Raw genomic sequence first — 23,997 nt, 5'->3', positions numbered from 1 at the left:
TTTTCCAGGAGACAGGCACTTATGAGTCAAGCCTTCTGCCTTTCTGTGGGGACCCAGTCCTTTTTCTCATGGGACTTGTGCAAGTTTTATCTTTCTGGTTGCCATTGGATCTCACTCTTCATGGTGCTCAGTTCTTGAAGTTATTTCCTCCTTTGCCTTTTGAGCCTCTGTCCAGGTTCTCCCTCCACCTAAGAGTCCCTTCGAGATCTCTGCTTAGCATGATTCACAATACCTGTAAGGTGGAAACCACCCAAGTGTTCATCCATGGATGAATGCGTAAACACAATGTGGCATATCCATGCAATGCAATATTCTTTAGCCTTAAAAAGGAAGGAAATTCTGCTGCATGCTACAGCATGGACAAGCTTTGAAGACTTATGCAAATGAAATAAACCAGTCACAGAAACACAAATACTCTATGATTCCACTTATATGGGGTATAGTCATCAGATTCATGGAGACATGAAAACATGGACTGCCCAGTCCTGAAAACATGGCCACATCCCTCTCCCCCACCTGCTGCCTGCAGAACACCATTTTCAAGATGCAGTTCAGATCCACACCCTCTTTTCAGACCTTTCCTCAGCTCCAGGGATAGCTGGCCTTCCTATTTTGTCTGCCTTCTGTGCCTGTAGAAATACCCAGCAAAGCCTATTTGATACTGACTCCCCTTCCTTGTTGGCCTTTGGTCTTTGTAACCGGGTAGGATAGCACTTTACTCAAAGAAGGTAATGAATAAATGAATGGAGGATGAATGAATGAAGAATGTATGAATGAATAATGAACAAATGTCAGGAGTCTGAAAAGCAGGTCTTTTGGTAAATGACTGGACACCCTTGATCTGACAGCTACAGGCTGATGTGAACTCTACTGATGATCCAGTTTATACTTAGAATAGCATCCAAACTTTGCTCATGGCCTCCAAGGCCCCGCAGATTGCCCCTGCCTCTTCTGCCTCTCTTTGCTTTGCTCGCCAGGCATCAGCCACACAACTGCAGGACCTTTGCATCTGCTGTCCCTTGCCTGGAAGGCTCTTCCTTCTGAACCCCACAGCGCTGGTTCCCTCTCCTCATTTCAGTCGCAGCTCAACTGTCACCTCCTTAAAAACTGCTGGATGCCAGGAGCCCAGTCCGCATCACACGGCCTTGCTTTTTTTGTCTCTACTGTTCAATTTTTCAGCCAAGTTCAAATATAAGAAGCCTCTTATGGCCAGGCACAGTGGTTCACATCTATAATCTCAGCTGCTTGGGAGGCTGAGGCAGGAGGATTGCTTGAGCCCAGGGGTTTGAGGCTGCACTCCAGCCTGGACAACAGAGCAAGATTTCATCTCTTTTTTTTTTTTTTTTAAAGTTTCTTATTATTAATTACCCACACCCCAGTCTCAAACATATACACAAACACATGCACACATGTCCAAAATAACTGCAGAGATCTTAGTAGAAATAGGCTTACCATATATAGCACATCTGGGCTTCATTATATAAAAAATGACAAATAATCACTCTATCGGACCATTACATGTAAATTCTACATATTTTTAATGGCTTTTCAGCTTTTTCTCCACTTTGAAACATGGACTGTAGCAGGTGTAAATGAACTGACAGCATTTAAAATCTATCTGCTTTATGTATCATCTACAGGCAGTGGCAAGTCAACTGTATTTTTTAGAAAGTCATGAAATTCACAAACAGTAAAAATAAGAATAAGGAATTGCCAGGGCATACAACAGGGTTTTCAAACACGCAAGACATTATGTATCATAAAACAGGAATGCACTTTCAGGAAAAAACAACTGAGGTGCAGCAAGGCCAGGCTGTCTGCTCCTAAGGGCCCAACTCAAGTCCTGGCACGAAGACCAGGCCAGTCCTCAGCTCCAAGTGGCTCATTTCCAGACTCCGACCGTGTTGGCATCCAAGAGCCAGTGATAACACAGAAGGGAAACCAGTTTTAAAATGTTCTCATCTGTAGAGCTGGCCACTCCCCAAAACCCATCACAAATGTGATGTCTGGGGAGTCATTTCAGAGGGGCCCATGCCACAATCAAGATGTAGGACTCCAACAACTTTTCATGTTGTTTTTGTTCTTATGAAGCACTTGTGTTTGCAGAGGGACACATTAGTACCCATGAGTTTCCAGGTTAATTTAAGGGGATTTCCTACCTTAAAACAGACAGCATGGGGCCCGACCACTCAATCAAGCAAGATGTATTTACTAAATGCCTCCTTAGCCTCTGGTACTGGTCAGGAAACCACAATAAAAAACTGATCATCCCAGGCCACTTACTACTTATTTGCTTCATCCTAATAATAATAATAATAACACTGACTTTTTTCTGAGCATCTAGTAGATGCCAGCCACTGTGCTAAATAGCTTATAGAAATTATTTCTAATATAGCAACCACACGAGCTATTATTATCGATTTCACAGATGTCAAATCTTGCCCCAGAGCCACTAAGCTAATAAATGGTGGCGCCACAATTTAACCCCTTCTCTGCTGTGCTCCAAAGCCCTGGTCTACAACATCCAGCACTATGACCTGCACCTTTTCCTTTCCTCTTTGCCCTGCCCCCGTTCATCCAGATTCATCCAATTTGAGTTCTACTGACTCAGAGATGGCAATATGAGCTTAAGGTGCCTATGAGCAATTCTTAACTAAAAAAAAATTTTTTAAGGGCAGGGTCTCACTATGTTGCCCAGGCTGGTCTCAAACTCCTGGGCTCAAGCGATCCTCCTGCCCTAGCCTCCCAGGTAGCTGGGATTGCAGGTGTGAGCCACCACACCCAATGCAGCTCCCAGCTCTTCATTTCTACATATGCTTTCCCCATAAGTGTCAAGGAAACCATTTGTTTATTCATTTCACAAATATTTCTCAATTGCCTACTCAGCACCAAAATTATTCTCAGCCCTGGGGATATAGAAGTTAATAAAACAGCTCATGCCTGTAATCCCAGCACTTTGGGAGGCTGAGGCGGGCGGATCACGAGGTCAGGAGATTGGGACCATCTTGGCCAGCATGGTGAAACCCAGTCTCTAATAAAAATACAAAAATTAGCTGAGTGTGGTGGCACATGCCTGTAATCCAGCTACTCGGGAGTCTGAGGCAGGAGAATCACTTGAACTCGGATGTCAGAGGTTGCAGTAAGCCAAGATTGCACCACTACACTCCAGCCTGGTGACAAAGTGAGACCCCGTCTCAGAATCAAAAAAAAAAGAAGAAGGAAAAAAAAGAAGTTAATAAAACAGATAGAAGTTCCTGCCCTCACTGAGCTGACATTCTAACAAGAAGACAGTGATAATAAAATAAATATGTATCACTTATGGTGTGTTAGATAGGAATAAACGCTGAGACAAGAGAAAGCAGGGGAGGAGGCTGAGAGCACCCATTCTCAAGTGGGTGGCCTGGTGACATTTGAGAAAAGGCCTGAAGAAAGTCAGGGAGCCAGCCCTCCAAATACCTGGGCAAAGAGCTTTCCAGGCAGAGCTGGAAGGAGCTTCCGGAGGCCAGCAGGGTGGAAGTCCAGTGAGGGGAAGGCATCTAGGTTGGCGATGAGGTCAAAGAGGTATTAGGTTTGGCGGGGAATGGAGTTGGGGTGACTTTGGTTTTTGCTCCAGGTGAGATGGGAGCCATCGGAGGGTTTGGAGCTGAGGGATATGAAGTAGAACTTAACATGACACCCCCTCCCCTAGGGTTAACAGGCCCTGTCTGGCTGCTGGGCTGAGGAGAGACTGCCGAGCGCCAGTGGTGGAATCATCTGGGCTAGATGCTGGTGGCTTGGACCAGAGGGGCTGGCAGTGGAGGTGGCGAGGCATGGTCAGGTTCTGGGTAACTACTGAAGGTGGAGTCAACAGGATTTGCTGATGGCTTGGGAGAGAGGAGTCAAGGACAATCCCAAGGTTTGGCCTGAGTAATGGGGAGAAGTGAGTTGATACTTACTAAGGAGTTTGGGGGATACTTTGGGAGTAGTAGATCTGGGGGGACTATGACAGGCTCAGCTTGGCCACCTTAAGTTTAAGGTGCCTATCAGAATCCACCTGGATGTGCCCAGCAGGCAGCTGGATAGATGTTTTCTGCAGAGAAGAGTTTAGAATCCTAACCCAGTTTGGAGCTTCCCAGGCTCCAGTTCCCTCTAGACCTGTTAGGGCCTCTCTCTGGACCTTTTCCCACTCCTCCTTCACCTACCCTTATCCCTTTCACCCCCTTCATTCTGGGTCTTCCCCTATATTTTTTTCCTATGAGGATTCCTTTGCTGACCTTAGAGTTTCCAAGAAGCAAGTAGGTGGTTTTCAGTTTTCTCTCTAATTCCCAGCGTATATTCCATCGGCCTGCCCATCCATCCATCCATCCGTCCGTCCGTCCACCCACCCACCCATCCATCCATCCATCCATCGAAATAAGAGCTTTCACTATGCCAGGCATATGTCTACATGAGAGAGCATGAGAACACGACCAGCAGAGGAGCTCATCGCCATTTACATTCTAAAGCGGGAGTCAAAACATCTTTTTAAAAAATACGTAAGCCCACAACCCCTTACAATAATACTGAAATCCAGGAAACTCTGAAAACTGGAAGTTTTTTTGTAAATTTGGCCTGGACTCACTTGGTGACAAAAGCTGGCCTGAATTGACATGAGGTTACTTATGGTCCTTCTCTTCCCCACTTCAGGTGAATATTCATATAGTTCAGTCCAGAAATACAGCTATGTTTAGTGGGAGTACCCTGGACCCGTAGTTTCAGAGACGGGCCCACAGACTCGCATTCTCCTCTCCTGTAGTTTAGTGAGTGTCTTGACAAGCAAGATGAGAACTTCCCTTTGTTTTTCCAAAGTTTCATATTTTACAAGTAAGTGTGTATGTATGGGGGCATACTGTTTAAAAGTTTGTAAATATTTAAATATATTTATTTTATATTTAAAATATATTTATATTATATTTAGATTTTATCATATTTAAATATATAAATATATATACATGTTTTAATATTTCAAATATATATTAAAAATATTTAAATATTTAATAAATAGCTGTCAACTTCAGAAACAAATATATAAGATGTGGTTCCTTCTGGCCCCAGAATTTCATGACCAAAACAATCATTAGCTACTATAAAAATCCACAGGTGCAGGGGGCCGAAAACGGGTGGCTCACGCCTGTAATCCCAGCACTTTGGGAGGTCAAGGCGGGTGGATCATTTCAGGTCAGGAGTTCGAGACTAGCCTGGCCAACATAGTGAAACCCTGTCCCTACTAAAAATACAAAAATAAGCTGAGTGTAGGGGCGCGCACCTGTAATCCCAGCTATTTGGGAGGCTGAGACAGGTGAATCCCTTGAGCCTGGGAGGTGGATGTTGCGGTGAGCCGAGATCTTGTCACTGCACTCCAGTCTGGGTAACAGAGTGAGACTCTGTCTCAAAAAAAAAAAAAAAAAAAAATCCACAGGTGCATTTAAAATTGTGACTCGATTATAATATTAAAGTTAAGCCAATTTAATATTTTTATTGATTATAACGTTAATGTAAAACTAAACAATTAGATCTAAGCAATAAGACCCAGAGAAACAATTCCCCAGCATCTGCATTTCTGGTGAACAGAACCATCCTTAACAGTACTTCAATAATAACCAATGTTAAAAGATGAGTATAGGCCGGGTGCGGTGGCTCAAGCCTGTAATCCCAGCACTTTGGGAGGCCGAGACGGGCGGATCACAAGGTCAGGAGATCGAGACCATCCTAGCTAACACGGTGAAACCCTGTCTCTACTAAAAAACACAAAAAACTAGCCAGGCGAGGTGGCGGGCGCCTGTAGTCCCAGCTACTCGGGAGGCTGAGGCAGGAGAATGGCGTAAACCCGGGAGGCGGAGCTTGCAGTGAGCTGAGATCCGGCCACTGCACTCCAGCCTGGGCGACAGAGCGAGACTCCGTCTCCAAAAAAGAAAAAAAAAAGATGAGTATCTATATTTAAACATACATCACATATACATTATATGATATTGTTATATTTAAATACACATCACACATACATTAAGGTAATGCATGCCCTTCATGCAGAAAGCAAAGATCAAGTGATTTCAAAGAACTTGTCCTGTTTTTGAGGTAATAACTGTCTGTCTCTTCTCAGATTCAGTGGTTTATAAGAATGAACTTAAAAAACTAAAATAATTCAGTATTGCTTTTCCTGCAGGGGCAAACTATTTCAGAACTCGTTCCCGACCCAAGTCCGTTGAACTGTCACACAGTCACAGAACCAGTGATCTTTCCCATCATGCATTATGAATTGCCTTCCGTACCACGCCTGTTGATGAAGAAGCCCTACTCATTCAAGAACTTAAATTATTTTCCTAGGGGAGGGTACCATAAACTCTTACTTCTCTGGTCAGAGTAGGTGAGTTGCCGTTTCTAAGGTTATTTTACAGTCAGTTCAAGTCTTTAAACTGGAGCAGGAGAAAGCACAGATGCCCCCTCCTCCTTATCCAGAGAAGGGCGGGAGGTAAGGATCTTTCCACAAGCAAACAATGTTTCGGGGCATGATGTAAAAAGATAAAATACACGTCAATAACATGTACAGGCAAACTTTTTTTTTAGTCTTTGTTGTTGTTTTGTGTCATTATTATTATTACTGTTACTTTGTTGGGGAACTCTTAGTTGAAACAGAGAACGAAGCTTGTACGAGGTTTGATACCTCGGACCTGCAGAGATGAAGCTGACTGAGAGGGAAAAGAACTCATCGAAGCCTGAGCTGGTCATTTATGGTACAAAACAGGAAAATAATTGCAGGGAGGCGCAATGCTAACAACACCCCAAAGTAGGAATAAAGCCTGGGGGAGGGGGGCGGTGGGGGTAAGGCAGCCCGCCCTGGGTCCCGCGCTCATCCTGCCCTCTCCCTTCCCCATTCTGGCCGCACAACCAGGAGGTTAAAATAGGAAGATGAACCGCGCCGCCGGCAGCCGCCAGAATGGCCCGGGCGCTTGCGGCCCTTGAAATAGACACTAGGATCGGAAAACCCAACTTTCCCAGCGGAGCAGCGAGGAAAACCAGAAGGAACGGAGCCGGAGGCTGGTGGCGAGGGAGCGCGGTGGCTTCTCCGAGGGAGGGAAAAAGAAAGCAATGAGCATTGGGGGTGTGAGTGTGTGAGTGTGTGTGTGTGTGTGAGTGCGTGTGTGTGTGTGTGTGTGTGTGTGAGAGTGTGTGTGCGCGCCCGCGACCGCGGTGGGGGGGGAGGGAAGGGGTGGAGTTTAAATCCACAAACACACACACGCACTCGCACAACCTCGGAGAAAATGCCCCGAGCAGTTTAGGTTCTTTAAGAAAATAAATAAATTGAAAAAAAAAGAAAAAGTTTCACTCGCTTTGGTGAAACTTTTCTCCCTTCCAGATCAGTCCTAAGAGGAGAGCTGCGGACGTGCGGAGGGGCTTCTTGGGGGGACGTGGAAAGACTGGCGGACGCACGAACCCCCAAACTCAGGAATATGGGGTCACAGGGAGAAGGGGAGGAGGTGTCAGAGAGAGGAGCCCTGAACGCGAGAATTTGGGGTGAAAAGGTGAGAAATGGTTCCCGGGGAAGCTCGCTAGGGGAGTTTGGGATGAAAAGGTGAGAAGGACAAGAGGGGTTCTCTCCAGGGCAGACGCACCAGCTTTTAGTTAAGGAATGAGAAAAGGGTTCCAGGGGTGCCCCCAAATTCAGTATGTCTGGGAGTCCATTAAAAAGGGGGTCCCCAGGACAAGTCAAATCTAGGAATTTGGGGTAAAAATGAGAAGGGAGTCTTCGAGGTCCTCTCGAGGCAAGAAGTTTGCGACTAAGAGTGACAGAAGAGCTCTGGGGTCACCCCAATTTCGGAGGTTTGGGGAGTAAAGTAAGAAGAGGGCCCCAGGTGCCCCCAATTCAGGGAGTTTGAGGGTATGAGTAAAAGAGGTGTCCCTGGGCGTCCCCAACTCAGAGATCTGGAGAGTAACCGTGAGAAGAGGGTCCCCCGGGGCCCCCAATTCAGAAAATTCGAGGGTATGAGTAAAAGAGGGGTCCTCGGGTGCCCCCAACTCAGATATCTGGGGGGTTAAAGTGAGAAGAGGGTCCCCAAGCGCCTCCAATTCAGGGAGTTTGAGAAGTTTGAGAGACATTCCCGGGGCGCCCCCAACTCGGCGAGTTTGAAGGTAAGCGTGAGAAAGGGGTCCCCGGACGCCCCAACCTCAGGAAGTTTTGTAAAAAGTCAGGCGACGGCACCGCACCTCCCCCGCGTTCGGTCCATAAGGAAAGTGGAGGCGTCGCCAGGGTCCCCCCAAACTCCGCCGCGCGCGCGGGACGGGGTGGCGGAGGCGGGTCCCGCGGCTGCACCCCCCGGACGTTTGGGGTGAGCGGCGGGGACGTGCTGCCCGCTCCCCCGGCTCCCCGAGCGAGGTCCCCGCCGCCCCCCATACTCCCCGGCCGGGCTGGGCCCGGGGCGGTCGCATCGGTCACCTGGAGTTCGGGCCGGGAGTTCGGGCAGCGGCTCCCGCGGCGGCGGCAGCGGCTGCTGCGTGTTGGTCCCCGTTGGTAAGTAACAGTCTCCACGGCTACAGTCTCTATGGCGGCGGCGGTGGCGGCGGCGGCGGCCGCTCCTCCTCCGGCTCCCGCCGCCAGCCAGCCTCGCGCAGCCCGCCCGCCCGACTGGGCGGGGCGTTGTTACCGGCAACGGTTACCAGGCTCCGCGCCCCACCTTCATAACGGCCCGCCCACGCCCGCCTCCAACGGGCCCGAAGAGGGCGGGGCGCGAGACCCTGTGGCGTTCCATTGGCTGCCTGCAGAGTCTGTCAGAAGGAGGAGGCGTTCCCTGGCGGAAAAGGGGCGAGACTCGGCCAATCGCCGCGAAGGGGGGCGGGTCTTGGCGGGAGGCGCGTTGGGCTCAGAGGGTTGGCAAACCCGAGGCGCGCGCCGGGCCGGGGGTTGGTGGCGCGTTTTGGGAAAGTCTAGTTTTAGGGGACCCAAGGGACTTCGTTAACCCCACAGGAGGAATGTGAGACATGTCGGGACAGTCTGATTAGGGGTCAGCAAACTCTGGCTCGCGGCCTGTTTTTCACGGACCCCCAGCTGAAAATTTAAACATATATATATATTTTTACATGGTTAAAAGAAACTATCAAAAGGAGCTTTTGTGGGGTCTGAACCTGATAGGAGACCCTCTTTTATTGTAGTGGGTCCAGTATTTTGAACTAGTTTAAAGATTGGCAAACTGTGGCCTGCGGGTCAAATTCTGCCTGCTTGGGTTTGTAAATAAAGCTTTATTGGAACATAGCCACGCCCATTTCCTTGAACAGCTTGGAGGAGTAGAGTAGTTGCGCAAAGACGGCATGTCCCACGCAAAGCCTAAGATATTTACTATACGGTCCTTTACAGAAAACGTTTGCCAAAACTCACCAACCCTCCTGTCAAGCTGGTAGATCTGTACAGAGTAGAACAGAAACAGACCTTGCTCTCTATGTGTCAGAGCTTTTATGTTGGCGCGGTGGCTCAAGCTTCCGTAATCCAGCACTTTGGGAGGCTTCAGACGGAGCGGATCACGAGGTCAGGAGATCGGCACTCCCATCCTGGCTACACGTGTCCCGCCCCTGGCTTGGAAAAAAATACTAAAAAAACTAATTAAGCGTGAGGGGTGGAAGGGCGTAGTCCCAGCCACTCGGGAGCCTGAGGCAGGACATGGGAACCTGGAGGAGCCTTTGCAGTGAGCTGGAGATCCTGCCACAGCACTCCAGCCTGGCGACAGAGCCGAGACTGGCCTCAAAAAAAAAAAAAAAAAAAAAAAAATAGAGCTTTTATTCTAGCGAGGGAACATTGATAACAAACACAATAAAGAAGTAAACATATAGTTATTCTGGAGATAAGGGGCTGGAAACAATAGGAGAAAAAACAACAACTTGTACTGAGAAAAGGCAGGAGATTAAGCTTCAGCTCCACTCATTCATTCAACAAGAAATCATATTAGTGAACACTGATTAAATTGTTACGTGCCAGAAAGTGATCTAAGCATTTTTTAATTTTAATTTTTAATTTTAATTTTATTTATTTTAGTTTTTTTTGAGACGGAGTCTCAGCTCTTGTCACTCAGGCTGGAGTGCAGTGCACCATCCCGCTCACTGCAACTCCGCCTCCCGGTTCACGCCATTCTCCTGCCCCAGCCTCCTGGAGTAGGCTGGGTCACAGGCAACTGCCACTACGCTGAGCTAATTTTATATTTTTAGTAGAGACGGGGTCACTCATGCTGACAGGCTGGCCTCAACTCCCATCCCCGGGCAATCTGCCAAGCCTTGGACTCAAAATGCTGGAAATACAGGTATTGTTTCACTACAAGCAGCCTATCCCCATTTTTCAGATCAGGAAACTGAGGCCCAGAAAGAATGAATCGGCTCCAGTGTCAAAAACAGCTGCAGTGGATGGATTCTCTACTAGTTCAGGGTGCCATAGTGCATGTTGTTGATCACTAGACGGGTGGTTTTCGAACATTTTTGACCACAGCATACAGCAGGAAATACATTTTTTTTTTTTTTTGAGACGGAGTCTCGCCTGTCACCCAGGGCTGGAGTGCAGGCCGGATCTCAGCTCACTGCAAGCCCGGCCTCCTCTGGTTCACGCCATTCTCCTGCCTCAGCCTCCTGAGTGAAGCTGGGACTACAGGGCTTCTGCCACTCCTCGCCTCGGCTAAGTTTTTGTATTTTTAGTAGAGACGAGGTTTCACTGTGTTAGCCAGGATGGTTCATCTCCTGACCTCGGATCCACTTCTGTCTCTCGGCCTCCCAAAGTGCTGGGATTACAGGCTTGAGCCACAATACATTTTACTTAGGGGCTCAGTCCACACAAACGTCTATAACTGAAACAAATGATACTGTAAATCTGTACAAAATGATTATAGCAGGCAACTCTCTGTAACTAAAGTACCATGAAATGATACTTTAATGCACTCTGATATTTCCTGTTGTTTCATTTTAATTAAAATGTTGACCGTGATTTTCTAAATTGATTTCATCATCTCCTTCTTCTTCTTTTTTTTTTTTTTTTTTTTTTGACAAAGTCTCTGTTGCCCAGGCTGGAGTGCAGAGGCACGATCTCAGCTCACTGCGACCTCCGCCTCCTGAGTTCAAGCGATTCTCCTGTTTCAGTCTCCCCAGTAGCTGGGATTACAGGTGCCTGCCATCACGCCCGGCTAATTTTTGTATTTTTAGTAGAGACAAGGTTTCACCATGTTGGCCAGGCTGGTCTCAAACTCCTGATCTCAAGTGATCCACCGGCCTCAGCCTCCCAAAGTGCTGGGATTACAGGCAGGAGCCACTGCGCCCGGCCACGCGACAGAATCTTAAACTTAAGTGGTCTACAGTAATCAGTCCCTTTCATTCAATTATTAATTTAGTCAAAAATATTTATTGAGGTCCAAGTGCAGGGACTCAGCAGGAGGATTGTTTGAGACCAGGGGTTCAAGACCAGCCTGGGCAACATAGTGAGACCTTATCTCTGTAAAAATAAAATAAACTAGCCAGGCACAGCAGTGCACACCTATAGTTCCAGTTGCTCAGGAGGCTGAGGTGGGAGGATCGCTTGAGCCCAGGAATTCTAGGCTGCGATGAGCTATGACTATGCCACTGAACTCCAGCTTGGTAGATAGAGCAAGAATCTATCTCATATATATATATATACACACACACATATATATATATACACACACACACATACACACACACACATATATAGTGTATATGATGATTGATTGATAGATAGATAGATAGATAGATAGATAGATAGATAGATAGATAGATAGATAGAGCCTACTATTTGCTAGGTGCTAGGACACAAGTGTAAATAAAATAGGCCGGGCGCGGTGGCTCAAGCCTGTAATCCCAGCACTTTGGGAGGCCGAGACGGGCGGATCACGAGGTCAGGAGATCGAGACCATCCTGGCTAACACGGTGAAACCCCGTCTCTACTAAAAAATACAAAACAACTAGCCAGGCGAGGTGGTGGTCGCCTGTAGTCCCGGCTACTCGGCAGGCTGAGGTAGAATGGCATAAACCCGGGAGACGGAGCTTGCAGTGAGCTGAGATCCAGCCACTGCACTCCAGCCTGGGCAACAGAGCGAGACTCTGTCTCAAAAAAAAAAAAAAAAAAAAAGGTAAAATTCCCATGCCTATAGGAAAGTGATACAGTAGTGGCTTGGTGGGAGAAGTGGGTGGGTGGACCTTATCTTAGATAGAGCAATCAGAGATGATCTCCCTGGGACGTCCAACAATCCTGCTTGGCCCAAGACTGAGGGGTTTCCCAGGATATGGGAATTTCAGTGCTAAAACCGGGAAATCCCCAGAGCGGGAAGAGTTGGTCACCCTGAGTCTCTCTAAGGAGCTGACATTTGAGGCAACGTTGGAATAACGAGGAACAGAGGAAAATAGTTTGGAATTCAAAATCCCTGGGGTGAAAGCTGATGTGGAAGAAACAGAAAGCAGGTCCTTGGGCATAGCCAGAGCCAAGTGAAAGGGGAAGAGCAATGAGTGGGTGGGGCGAGTGAGTCAGGGGATGATATGATGGCAGTCATTTTATTGGAGGCTATAGGGAAGAAGTCATGATCACACTGGGAAACCAATGGAGGGTTTGTTGTTGCTGCTGTTGTTTTTGCTGTTGTTTGTTTTTGAGATGGAGTCTCGCTCTGCACTCCAGGCTGGAGTGCAGTGGTGCGATCTCAAGTTGTAATCTTGGGGAGTAAGGTGACCGCCTGTCCTGGGACTGCTGGTTGACCCTTTTAGCTAAGCTAGACCTCTTCCCGCTTCCAGCCCTGGCCAGACGTGGAAACTGTGGCCCCAGTTAGCTCAAAAAACAAGCACAGAGTAGCAAAAGACAAGCCAAAAAGTGGCAACTTCTTATGAGTCCTGCTTTTGTGCCACACATTTTTTTTTAATTAAGGTGAAATTAACATACCATAAAATGAGCCATTTTAAAAGGAAATAGTTCAATGGTATTTAGTATATTCACAATGTTGTGCAACCACCACCTATATCTAATTCCAAAGCATTTTCTTTTTTAAATTTTTTCTCTTTTTTTTTTAATGATGGAGTCGCCTATCACCCAGGCTGGAGTGCAGTGGCACCATCTAGGCTCACTGCAACCTCCCCCTCCTGGATTCAAGTGGTTCTCTCCTGCCTCAGCCTCCCAAGTTGCTGGGATTACAGGTGCCGCCATCATGCCCAGATAGTTTTTGTATTTTTTGTAGATATGGGGTTTCACCACGTTGGTCAGGCTGGTCTCAAACTCTTGACCTCAAGTGATCCAGCCCCCTCGGCCTCCCAAAGTGTTGGGATTACAGGCATGAGCCACCACGCCCAGCCCCCATGGCGGATTTTAAGCAAGGGGGTGTGTGGGGGCAGGTGCAGGGAGGAGTGGGTGGAATGTAATCCGATCTGTGATTTTATTTTTTGTCAATTAATTAATTTTTTAAGAGACTCTTACTCTTATCGCCCAGGGTGGAGTGAAGTGACACGATCATAGCTCACTGCATCCTCAGACTCTAGGGTTCAAGGGATTCTCCCACCTCAGCTGCCCAAGTAACTAGGACTACAGGCATTGCCACCAAGGCTAGTTAAATACAAGATTTTTTTTTTTTTTTGGTAGAGACAGGGTCTTGAACTCCTGACCTCCACTGATCCTCCTTCCTTGGCATCCCAGAGTACTGGGGCTACAGGGATGAACCACCATGCGTAGCCTAAACTATAATTTTAAAAGCTAGGTTGAGGCCAGGCACAGTGGCTTATGACTGTAATCCCAGCACTTTGGGAGGCCAAGGCGGGTGGATTACTTGAAGTCAGCCTGGCCATCATGGTGAAACCCGGTCTCTACTAAAAATCCAAAAATGAGCTGCGCATGGTGGCAGACACCTGTAGTCTCAGCTTTCTGAAGACTGAGGCAGGAGAGTAGCTTGAACCCGGGAGGTAGAGGGTGCAGTGAGCCGATATCATACCAATGCACCCCAGACTGGGCAACAGAGAGAGACTCCATCTCAAAAAATAGAAATGAAAATAAAAATAAAAATAAAAGCTCAGTTGAGCCACCTCACGGGGAACAGATTGTAGGAGATAAAAGGGACAGAGAGAGAACCTAGGAGTCTGTCCCAGTTCTCCTGGGTGGGAAAGTATGGTGGCTTGGTTTAGGGACCTGGTAGCGGAGGTGGACATGAGTGGGTGGACTGAGGGTACATTTGGAAGTACACTCTAGTGGACTAGACGTGGGGAGTGAGGGATAACGTTTTAGGGTGCGACAGGAGGTGCCTTGTAGCTGGTTTGTATGCTCCGTTCTGCTAGAATGCTTGTCTTTGAAATGTGAATTAGTCCCAAAGTGGTGGATATAATAGCAAACAATTTGAGCATAATGTGGATTTTGCCTTCCTTATGCACAATTTTGTCTGCAAGAAACACTAGGTAAATAGAAAACTGCACCTGTCTGGACCAAATCGTGTAGGACTGCACAAAATATGCATAAACACACATCTGAAATATCTACCAGCCAGCTCAGCTTCCTGTGAATTATAAGCCACATTTATCTACACCTAGCATTACAACTTTCCATCTGATTACAGATGATTTTCTGCCTTTTCACAATAACTCACAAGCTGCAGTCCTCCAATAGCCACTTCCTCAAGCAAATTTCAGGCTTTTTTCATGGCAATGTGTCATATTTACTATAGTATTTATGTATTTCTTAACCATCTAAAATGTGTAAAACTCTTCAATCTCAAAGAAGAAATCATGAGGGAAATTAGAAAATACATTAAGGGCCAGGCACAGTGGCTCACACCTGTAATCCCAGCACTTTGGGAGGCTGAGGCAGGTGGATCACCTGAGGTCAGGAGTTTGAGACCAACCTGGCCAACATGGTGAAACCCCGTCTCTACTAAAAATACAAAAATTAGCTGGGTGTGGTGGCGCATGCCTGTAATCCCAGCTACTCGGGAGGCTGAGGCAGGAGAATGGCTTGAACCTGGGAAGCGAATGGTTCCAGTGAACGGTGAGTCAAGATCACACCATTTTGCACTCCAGCTGGACAACAGAGTGAGACTCCATTTAAAAACAGAAAAGAAAAGAACAGAAAAACACATTGAGAAAAATAAAATAAAAACACAACCTACCAAGATTTGTGGAGGCAACTAATGCAGAGGGAAATATACAACTGTCAGACACCTATCTTACTAAAGAAGAAGGATCTCAAATCAATAGCCTTCCACCTTAAGAAACTGAGAAAAGAAGAGTAAACTAAACCCAAAGCTAGCAGAAGGATAGAAATAATAAACATATGGGTAGGAAAAAACAAAATAGAGAAATAAAAATCGGGAGAGTCAACAAAACCATAGGTTGGTGTTTTGAAAAGATCAACAAAATTTTCATTAACTAGGCTAAACAAGAAAAAAAGAGAAAAGACTCAAATTGCTAAAATCAGGAATGAAAGAGGAAGTATCATTACTAATTTTATAGAAATAAAAAGAATGATGGAGCAATGCTATGAGTGATTGTATGTCAACAAATTAGATAAACTAAATGAGACCCCGTAACCAAAAAATAATCTAAATGAAATGGACAAATTCATAGAAAGTCACAAACTACCAAAACGGACTCAATAAAAAATAGCAAATCTGAATAGACTTATAACAAGTAAAGAAATTAGTAGTAATCCAAAAGAAACTTTCCACAAAAAGCCCAGGACCATGTGACTATACTAGTTAATTCTTCCAAATATTTAAAGAAGGATTAACACCAATCCCTCACAAACTAGATGGTCCCCAGCTTACGATGGTTCGACTTTCAACATTTTTAACTTACAATGGGTTTATCAGGCTATAACCCCATCATAAGTTGAGGAGCATCTGTTGTCTTAAAATGGGAAAGGAGGAAACACTTAGCTCTACTATTTTATGAAGCTGGTATTATCTGGATAACGAAACCACACAAAGACATTATAATAAAAAAATAAAACTACACACCAATCTCTCCTATGATTATAAATGTAAAAACCCTCAATCCCAAATCCAGAAACGTATAAAAAGAATTATACACTATGATTAAGTCAAATGTATCCCAAGAGTGTAAAAGTGGTTGGGTCAACATTTTAAAAGTCATATTAGTAGAATAAAGGACAAAAACCATATAATCATCTCAATAGATGCAGAAAAAGCATTTGACAAAAATCCAACACTCATGATAAAAGCACAGGAAACTAGAGATAGAACTTTTTCAACCTAATAGAGGGTATCTATGAAAATCCCACAATTAATATTAGAGTACTTATTGGCAAAAAAAAAAAAAAAGAAAAAACAACCAAAAATACTGAATACTTTCCCCCTTAGGTCAGAAACAATACAAGGATGTCCACTGTACCACTTCTATTCAGCATTGTACTGACGGAGCTAGCCAGGGCAACTATGCAAGAAAAAGAAATAAAAGGCTACTGGATTGGAAAGGAAGAAGTGAAACTACTTCTATTTGTAGATGATATGATCTTGTATACAGAAAATCCTAAGGATCCTACCAAATCGCTATTATAATTAAGAAACAAGTTCAGCAAGGTTGTAGAGTACAATAACAATATACGAAAGATAATTGGAACCTGGTGCCTGGCACTGCAGGCCGGGGTCAGGTGGGCTGGGTTGGGCTCCTCTGGGCCGAGGTGCACATGTTGTGCTGGTAACTGGGGAAGTGAGGAGAGCTGACCTCTTGTGGAGCTGCCTGCTGTTTTATGAAAAAGAAAAAGAAAAAAAGCCGGGCGCAGTGGCTCACACCTGTAGTCCCAGCACTTTGGGAGGCCGAGGCGGGTGGATCACGAGGTCAGGAGATCGAGACCATCCTGGCTAACATGGTGAAACCCCGTCTCTACTAAAAATACAAAAAGTTAGCCGGGCGTGGTGGCGGGTGCCTGTAATCCCAGCTACTTGGGAGGCTGAGCCAGAGAATTGCTTGAACCCAGGAGGCGGAGGTTGCAGTGAGCCAAGATTGTGCCACTGCACTCCAGGTTGGGTGACAGAGTGAGACTTCGTCTCAAAAAAAAAAAAAAAGAAAAGAAAAAAAAGTAAGTGAGTGAGGCTGGATGCAGTGGCTCACACCTATAATCCCAACACTTTGGGAGGCCGAGGTGGACAGATCACTTGAGGTCAGGAGTTCTAGACCAGCCTGACCAGTCTCTACTAAATACAAAAATTAGCTGGGCATGGTGGTGCACGCCTGTCATCCCAGCTACTTGGGAAGCTGAGGCAGGAGAATGGCTTGAAGCCAGGAGGTGGAGGTTGCAGTGAGCTGAGATTGCACTCCAGCTTGGGCAACAGAGCAAGACTCCATCCCACATTCAAGGGAAGGATTAGATAAGGGTGTGAACATGAGACAATGGGGACCCTGGGGGTCCCATGTAGGGGCAGCCCACCACACTGGGGTACAGAAAGGTTCAGTCATTTGTCCACACTTACAGAGCTAGCTAGCAAATTGCAAAGCTGGGATTCGAGCTGAAGCAGCGTGTCTAAAATCCAAGTGCTTCACCTCCACCCTGTACCACGCCTCCTCTGCACCCTTCTGCAGCATGCTTGTATATGCAGATAATATTTCTGGAAAGATAAAAAAAAATACACTAAGGATATACAAAACAGTGGAAGGGAGGCTTAACTTTCATCGAAGAGCCTTTCATGTGGTTGAGTCTGTCTGCATGTTTTTATGTGCGTTTACCAAGCACAAATATTATTTTTCAATCTTTTTTTTTGCCACAGAACTCAAATGGCACGATAAAATAAAGATATTTTTCTGCTAAAATACAAAATAAAATCAAACAAAAATTATTTATTCATTTATTTTAAAGATGAGGTCTGGCTCTGTCACCCAGGCTGGAGTAGTGGTATGGTCACAGCTCACTGCAGCCTCAAACTCCTGAGTTCAAAGGACCCTCCCACCTCAGCCTCCAGAGTAGCTGGGACTACAGACCACCACCAAGCCCAGCTAATTTTTTTTCTTTTTTTTTTTTTGAGACGGAGTCTCGCTCTGTTGCCCAGGCTGGAGTGCAGTGGCCGGATCTCAGCTCACTGCAAGCTGCGCCCTCTGGGTTTACGCCATTCTCCTGCCTCAGCCTCCCGAGTAGCTGGGACTACAGGCGCCCGCCACCTCACCCGGCTAGTTTTTTGTATTTTTTTGTAGAGACGGGGTTTCCCCGTGTTAGCCAGGATGGTCTTGATGTCCTGACCTCGTGATCCGCCCGTCTCAGCCTCCCAAAGTGCTGGGATTACAGGCTTGAGCCACCGCGCCCGGCCAATTTTTTTTTTTTAAAGAGACGAGGTCTCACCATCCTGCCCAGGCTGGTCTCGAACTCCTGGGCTCAAGTTATCCTCTGGCCTCAGCCTCCCAAAGTTCTGAGATTACAATCATAAGCCATCCTTCCCTGCCTCAAACAAAAACGTTTAGACAGCACGTTTACAAGGGAAGAATTAGTAAAACCACAGGGCCAGTGAAAACCAGTTCGGGTATGAGAATGGTACAAAAACTGCCTCTTTCCTGGGAGATGTCCAGGTCTCCTTGAAACAATTTACCCTTGGTGATTGTTAAAACTAATTTTTTTTTTCTCCCAGACGAGCTTCTCCCTAATTGATTGTTTTTATTTAACTGATGACTGTTAATTAACCAGCACTATTAGAACTTTACAGGCCATTGACGCACCGATGCGTGGTTTTAAGAGCCTCTTACTTGGTACAAACCTGAGTTTGAGCATCTGATCCTTTCAAGGGTAGCATAAAAGGACAATTTCCATAATGACGGGGCTTCTGAATAGCGGATTTTGTGTAAAAAGCACCTGAGTGCCGCAGAGATCTTTTATTTGTCTTGTGGCTTTGTCGCTGTCCGCTGCCACGTTTCTCTGCAACATGGAATCATTTCCACAGCAAATGCTTGTGACCCCGAACAGCCTTCGAAGGGGCAAGCTGAATACACATCAAACACATTTTTTTAAAACAAAACAAAACAAAACAAAACAAAAACATTTTTTTTTTCAGCCAAAGGTATTAACCACTTCCAGGCAACCAGGGAGCAGAAGGATAGAATGGCTGTGTGTGCCTGTGTTCCATATTAACCTCAAAGGCAAGGAAGAAGGAAAGGAAAGAGGAAAAAGAGAAATGGAGGGAAAAAAAGGAGAAGTCGGAGAGAAAATGAAAGGGGTAACCGGGCACAGTGGCTCATGCCTGTAATCCCAGCACTTTGGGAGGTGAATCACTTGAGGTCAGTTCGAGACCAGCCTAGCCAACATGACAAAACCCCATCTCTACTAAAAATACAAAAAATTAGCCCGTGTGGTGGCAGGCACCTGTTAATCCCAGGTACTCGGGAGGCTGAGGCGTAAAAATCACCTGAATTCCGGAGGTGGAGGTTGCAGTAAGCTGAGATTGTGCCACTGCACTCAAGCCTGGGTGACAGACCTAGACCCTGTCTCAGACCAAAAAAAAAAAAAAAAAAAAAAAAAGGCAAGGAATGAGAATGAAAGAGGTTTAAAAAAAAGAGAGAAACAAAAAATTTCAGTAACAGAAGCTGTCAAGTATACTAGCTGCCTTCTTTATGAAAACAGAGATAAAAATGTTCAATTCTGGATGGGCATGGTGGCTCCTGCCTATAATCCCTGCACGCTGGGAGGCCAAGGCAGGGTGATCGTTTGAGGCCAGGAGTTTGCGACCAGTCTGGCCAAGAAAGCGAGACCTCATCTCTACAAAAAAATAAATAAAATCAGACTGGGCACAGTGGTTCACACGTGTAATCCTAGTACTTTGGGAGGCTAAGGTGGGCAGATCACTTGAGGCCAGTAGTTTGAGACCAGCCTGACCAACATGGTGAAACTCCGTCTCTACTAAAAATACAAAAATTAGCCAGGCATGCTGGCAGGCGCCTGTAATCCCAGCTACTGGGGAGGCTGAGGCAGGAGAATTGCTTGAATCCAGGAGGCAGAGGTTGCAGTGAACTGAGATTGCACCACTTCACTCCAGCCTGGGTGACAGAGCAAGACTCCATCTCAATCAATCAATCAATCAATCAATCAAATCAACTGGGCATGGCAATGCAGACCTATAGTCCCAGCTACCCGGGAGGCTGAGGTGGAAGGATTGCTTGAGCCTGGAGAGGTTGAGATTGTAGTGAGCAGAGATTGTGCCATTGTACGATGGGCAACAGAGCAAGACCCTGTCTCAAAATAATAAGAAGAAGAACTCAAAAAAGAGAATGTTCAATTCTTAGCTTAATTACAACCAAGCTGTAACAGTAACATAGTGCGTTCCCTAGTCTAGGTTCTGTGCCTGAATGTTAGCAACTTTTCAGAATTGATACAAAGATTTATCTTACAACTTGGCAAGGCAATCTAACAAAGGGGACTGTGGGGGCTTTGCAACTAGTTCGCATCTTTATAAACGACACTGGCTTCATCTGCATTATTTTAAGGATATCACCGTGTGAACTGCACCACTTTTATTATTATTATTGTTTTAATAGAGACAGGAGGCTGGGCACTGTGGCTCATGCCTGTAATCCCAGACTTTGGGAGGCTGAAGTGGGAGGATCACCTGAGCTGAGGGAGGTTGAGGCTGTAGTGAGCCACAATTGTGCCACTGCACTCCATTCTAAACAACAGAGTGACACCCTGTCTCAAAAAAACAAAACAAACAAACAAAAAAAACAAATTGAGATATAACTTACATACATCAAAGTGCACAATTCTTAATTGTTTACATATGTGTGACTTTTTACGTGTGTGTGTGTGTGAACTCTTACCACCAGCACCCGGATCAAGGTATAGAACATTTCCTTCTCCCCAAAAGGCTCTCTCTTGTCCTTTTCCAGTAGATACCTCTACTCCATTCTTCTGACTTCTACCACCACATGTATTTTGCTTACTCTTTCATTTTATTTTAATTTTTTAGATGGAGTCTTGCTCTGTCGCCCAGGCTGGAGTGCAGTGGCGCAATCTCAGCTCACTGCAACCGCCATCTCCTGGTTCAAGCGATTCTTCTGCCTCAGCCTCCCAAGTAGCTGGGACTACAGGTGCATACCACAACGCCCAGCTGATTTTTTGTATTTTTAGTAGAGATGGAGTTTTGCCATGTTGGCCAGGCTTGTCTTGAACTCCTGACCTCAAGTGATCTGCCTGCCTCAACCTCCCAAAGTGCTGGGATTACAGGCATAAGCCACCACGCTCAGCCTTTTCTGGCTTCTTTAGTATGATATTATATCTGTGAAGTTCATTCATATTGTTGAATGCATCAGTTGTTCATTCTTTTAAAAAAAAATCTGAGTGGTATTTCATTAAATAAATATACCACTATTTATAGGTTTATTCTCTTGTTGACAGACATTTGGTTTTCTTCTAATATCCTTTAAAAAGAGGGTTTTTTTTGTTTTTTTTTTTTTTGAGACAGAGTCTCACTCTGTCTCCCAGGCTGGAGTACAGTGGTGAGACTTCGGCTCACTGCAACCTCCGCCTCCGAGTTTCAAGTGATTCTCCTGCTTCAGTCTACGAGTAGCTGGATTACAGGCACCTGTCACCACACCCGGCTAATTTTTATATTTTTAGTAGAGACAGGGTTTCACCATGTTTGCCAGGCTGGTCTTGAACTCCTGACCTTGGGTGATCTGCCTACCTCGGCCTCCCAAAGTGTTGGGATTACAGGCATGAGCCACTGTGCCCGGCCCATCAAATTTTTAACAGACACAATTGGCAAGAAACTTTACGCACACAAACAAGCAGTAAGAAACTTCAAACCATTTTCTACAAGCCTTTAAAAATTATAACAGGTGAAATTATGTCTAAGGACCCCTCTTCTTCTTTATTCATTAACAAATATAAGTTTCAAAAATTCTTGACTGGGCACGGTGGCTCACACCTGTAATCCCAGCATTTCAGGAGGCCTAGGCAGGTGGATCACAAGGTCAGGAGATCGAGACCATCCTGGATAACATGGTGAAACCCCGTCTCTACTAAAAATACAAAAAAAATTAGCTGGGCATGGTGGCGTCCACCTGTAGTCCCAGCTGCTGGGGAGGCTGAGGCAGAAGAATGGTGTGAACCTGGGAGGCAGAGCTTGCAGTGAGCTGAGATCACACCACTGCACTCCAGCCTGGGTGACAGAGCAAGCCTCCATCTCAAAAAAAAAAAGAAGTAAGTTATTGTAATGATATAAATGGCTTTTTGAATCCAGTTGAGTGTTTTCCCATCAGGCACTTCAAATGATAATGATGCTCTAATTTGCATGCATTGTTGGAACAGTCATCCAGTTGCTGGCTTGATCCCGGCTGAAAGAGCACACCAGCTGCAAATTGACAGAAGAATCTGATACATGTAAAGCTGGGGACTTGGAAGTTTTGTCTGGCGCTGCATCCACCAGGAGCCCCCTTCTGGTCTCCTCCAAGAACTGCACCTTGGCTTCACGGCCTTTCCTTGGCACCTGGAACATGGACTCCTTCAGTATCTTCCAGGACCTGGATCCACAGTAACACAGGATGTTCGTGGTGGACAGCGAGTGTCAGACGTAGGGATCAAAGACACACCTCCAGACCTCACTCCATACTGGCCATCCTGAAGGGAGCCTTGGATGAGGCTGCTCATGGCTGTAGATGACACACCAAGGAACTAGAGCTTTTCAGATGCCACCTGGCCACACAGAGAACACCTTTTCAGACGTTCTCGGCCATAGCAGTGTTACTTGCTACTGTCAACATCCACTGCATTCTGTCACATGTGTGTCATTTAAAGACCACAAGACATAACAAAAATTAATTCATTAAAACTTCCTGTATTTTATTTTTTAAACTGAGATAGGGTTTCTCTCTGTAGCCCGGGCTAGAGTGCAGTGGTGCAATCACAGCTTACTGCAACCTCAAACTCCTGGGATCAAACAATCTTCCTGCTTCCCAAGTAGCTGGGACTACAGGTACACGTCACCACATCTCGTTAATTTTCACATTTTTAGGAGAGATGAGGTCTCTCTATGTTGCTCAGACTGGCCTCAAACTCTTGACCTCAAGCGATCCCTCCGTGTTGGCCTTCCAAAGTGCTGGAATTACAGGTGTGAGCCACCATGCCTGGCTTAATTTTGCTTTTACACAGACACACACACACACACGATAAGAAAATTGCAATTTCAGGAGCCAAGACTTAGGACATCATTGATTCCTGATGGGGTTGGTCAAAACAAAACAAAACAGGACCACAAGATGGCAGTATTGCCTAACAAGCTTTATTGCACGGCACTTAGATAGGTTTGCATGTGGGCGATGTCCCTTCCAGCAGGACTCCTTCCAGAGGAGCTCCTGGAACAGAGGAGAGTTAGAGGCAGGGTTTAAGTGTCTAGGTGATGTCATTCAGTAGCAAGGTGGGGAGAGTCTGCATCATAGAACTCTGAAAGGCAAAAATAATTTGGAGTTTCTTATGGCTATAAGATTTGTCTTCTCTGTGATTAATAGGTGTTGGGTGCAATTTTGTGGGGTATGCAAAGTAGGTAGGCTCTAAACGACTAAACATATGCTTATTTGTGCAATATTTATAGCAATGGATTGTGTGAGAATTTGAGCTTGGTGTTGGTGGGCTTTGAGCTGTCAGGTCCCTGCCTGCCTGCTGTAAAGAAATAAATGGGGGCCAGGCATGGTGGCTCACGCCTGTAATCCCAGCACTTTGGGAGGCCAAGGCAGGCAGATCACGAGGTCAGGAGATTGAGACCACGGTAAAACCTCGTCTGTACAAAAAATACAAAAAATTAGCTGGGCACAGTGCCGGGCGCCTGTAATTCCAGCTACTCGGGAAGCTGAAGCAGGAGAATGGCGTGAACCCACCAGGCGGAGTTTGCAGTGAGCCGAGATGGTGCCACGGCACTCCAGCCTGGGCGACAGAGTGAGATTCTGTCAAAAAAAGAAAGAAAGAGAGAGAGAAAGAAAGAAAGAAAGAGAGAGAAAAAGGAAGGAAGGAAGGAAGGAAGGAAGGAAGGAAGGAAGGAAGGAAGGAAGGAAGGAAGGAAG

At 45.9% G+C, this 23,997-nt stretch overlaps 1 protein-coding gene and 1 long non-coding RNA gene across 4 annotated transcripts in view; both read right to left on the bottom strand.

The window, feature by feature from the left end:
* The window catches only part of RFX2 (regulatory factor X2), a 118,957-nt gene extending 110,353 nt beyond the window's left edge, over positions 1-8,604 (bottom strand). For 2 of the 3 annotated variants that reach the window (XM_003914743.3, XM_003914742.3), the window contains exon 1: positions 8,447-8,604. The gene's annotated coding sequence lies outside the window, so the exon portion shown is untranslated. The remainder of the gene's footprint in view (positions 1-8,446) is intronic. The other variant, XM_009193282.3, reaches the window with a different exon arrangement.
* A 14,424-nt stretch (positions 8,605-23,028) lies between these two features.
* The window catches only part of LOC110741881, a 28,351-nt gene continuing 27,382 nt past the window's right edge, over positions 23,029-23,997 (bottom strand). Inside the window, exon 3 of the long non-coding RNA XR_002518865.2 lies at positions 23,029-23,383. This is a non-coding gene — a long non-coding RNA (uncharacterized LOC110741881). The remainder of the gene's footprint in view (positions 23,384-23,997) is intronic.

Source organism: Papio anubis, chromosome 20 (assembly GCF_008728515.1).
Source record: "Papio anubis isolate 15944 chromosome 20, Panubis1.0, whole genome shotgun sequence".
NCBI lineage: Eukaryota > Metazoa > Chordata > Mammalia > Primates > Cercopithecidae > Papio > Papio anubis.
This window is presented reverse-complemented; position numbering and strand designations above follow the sequence as displayed.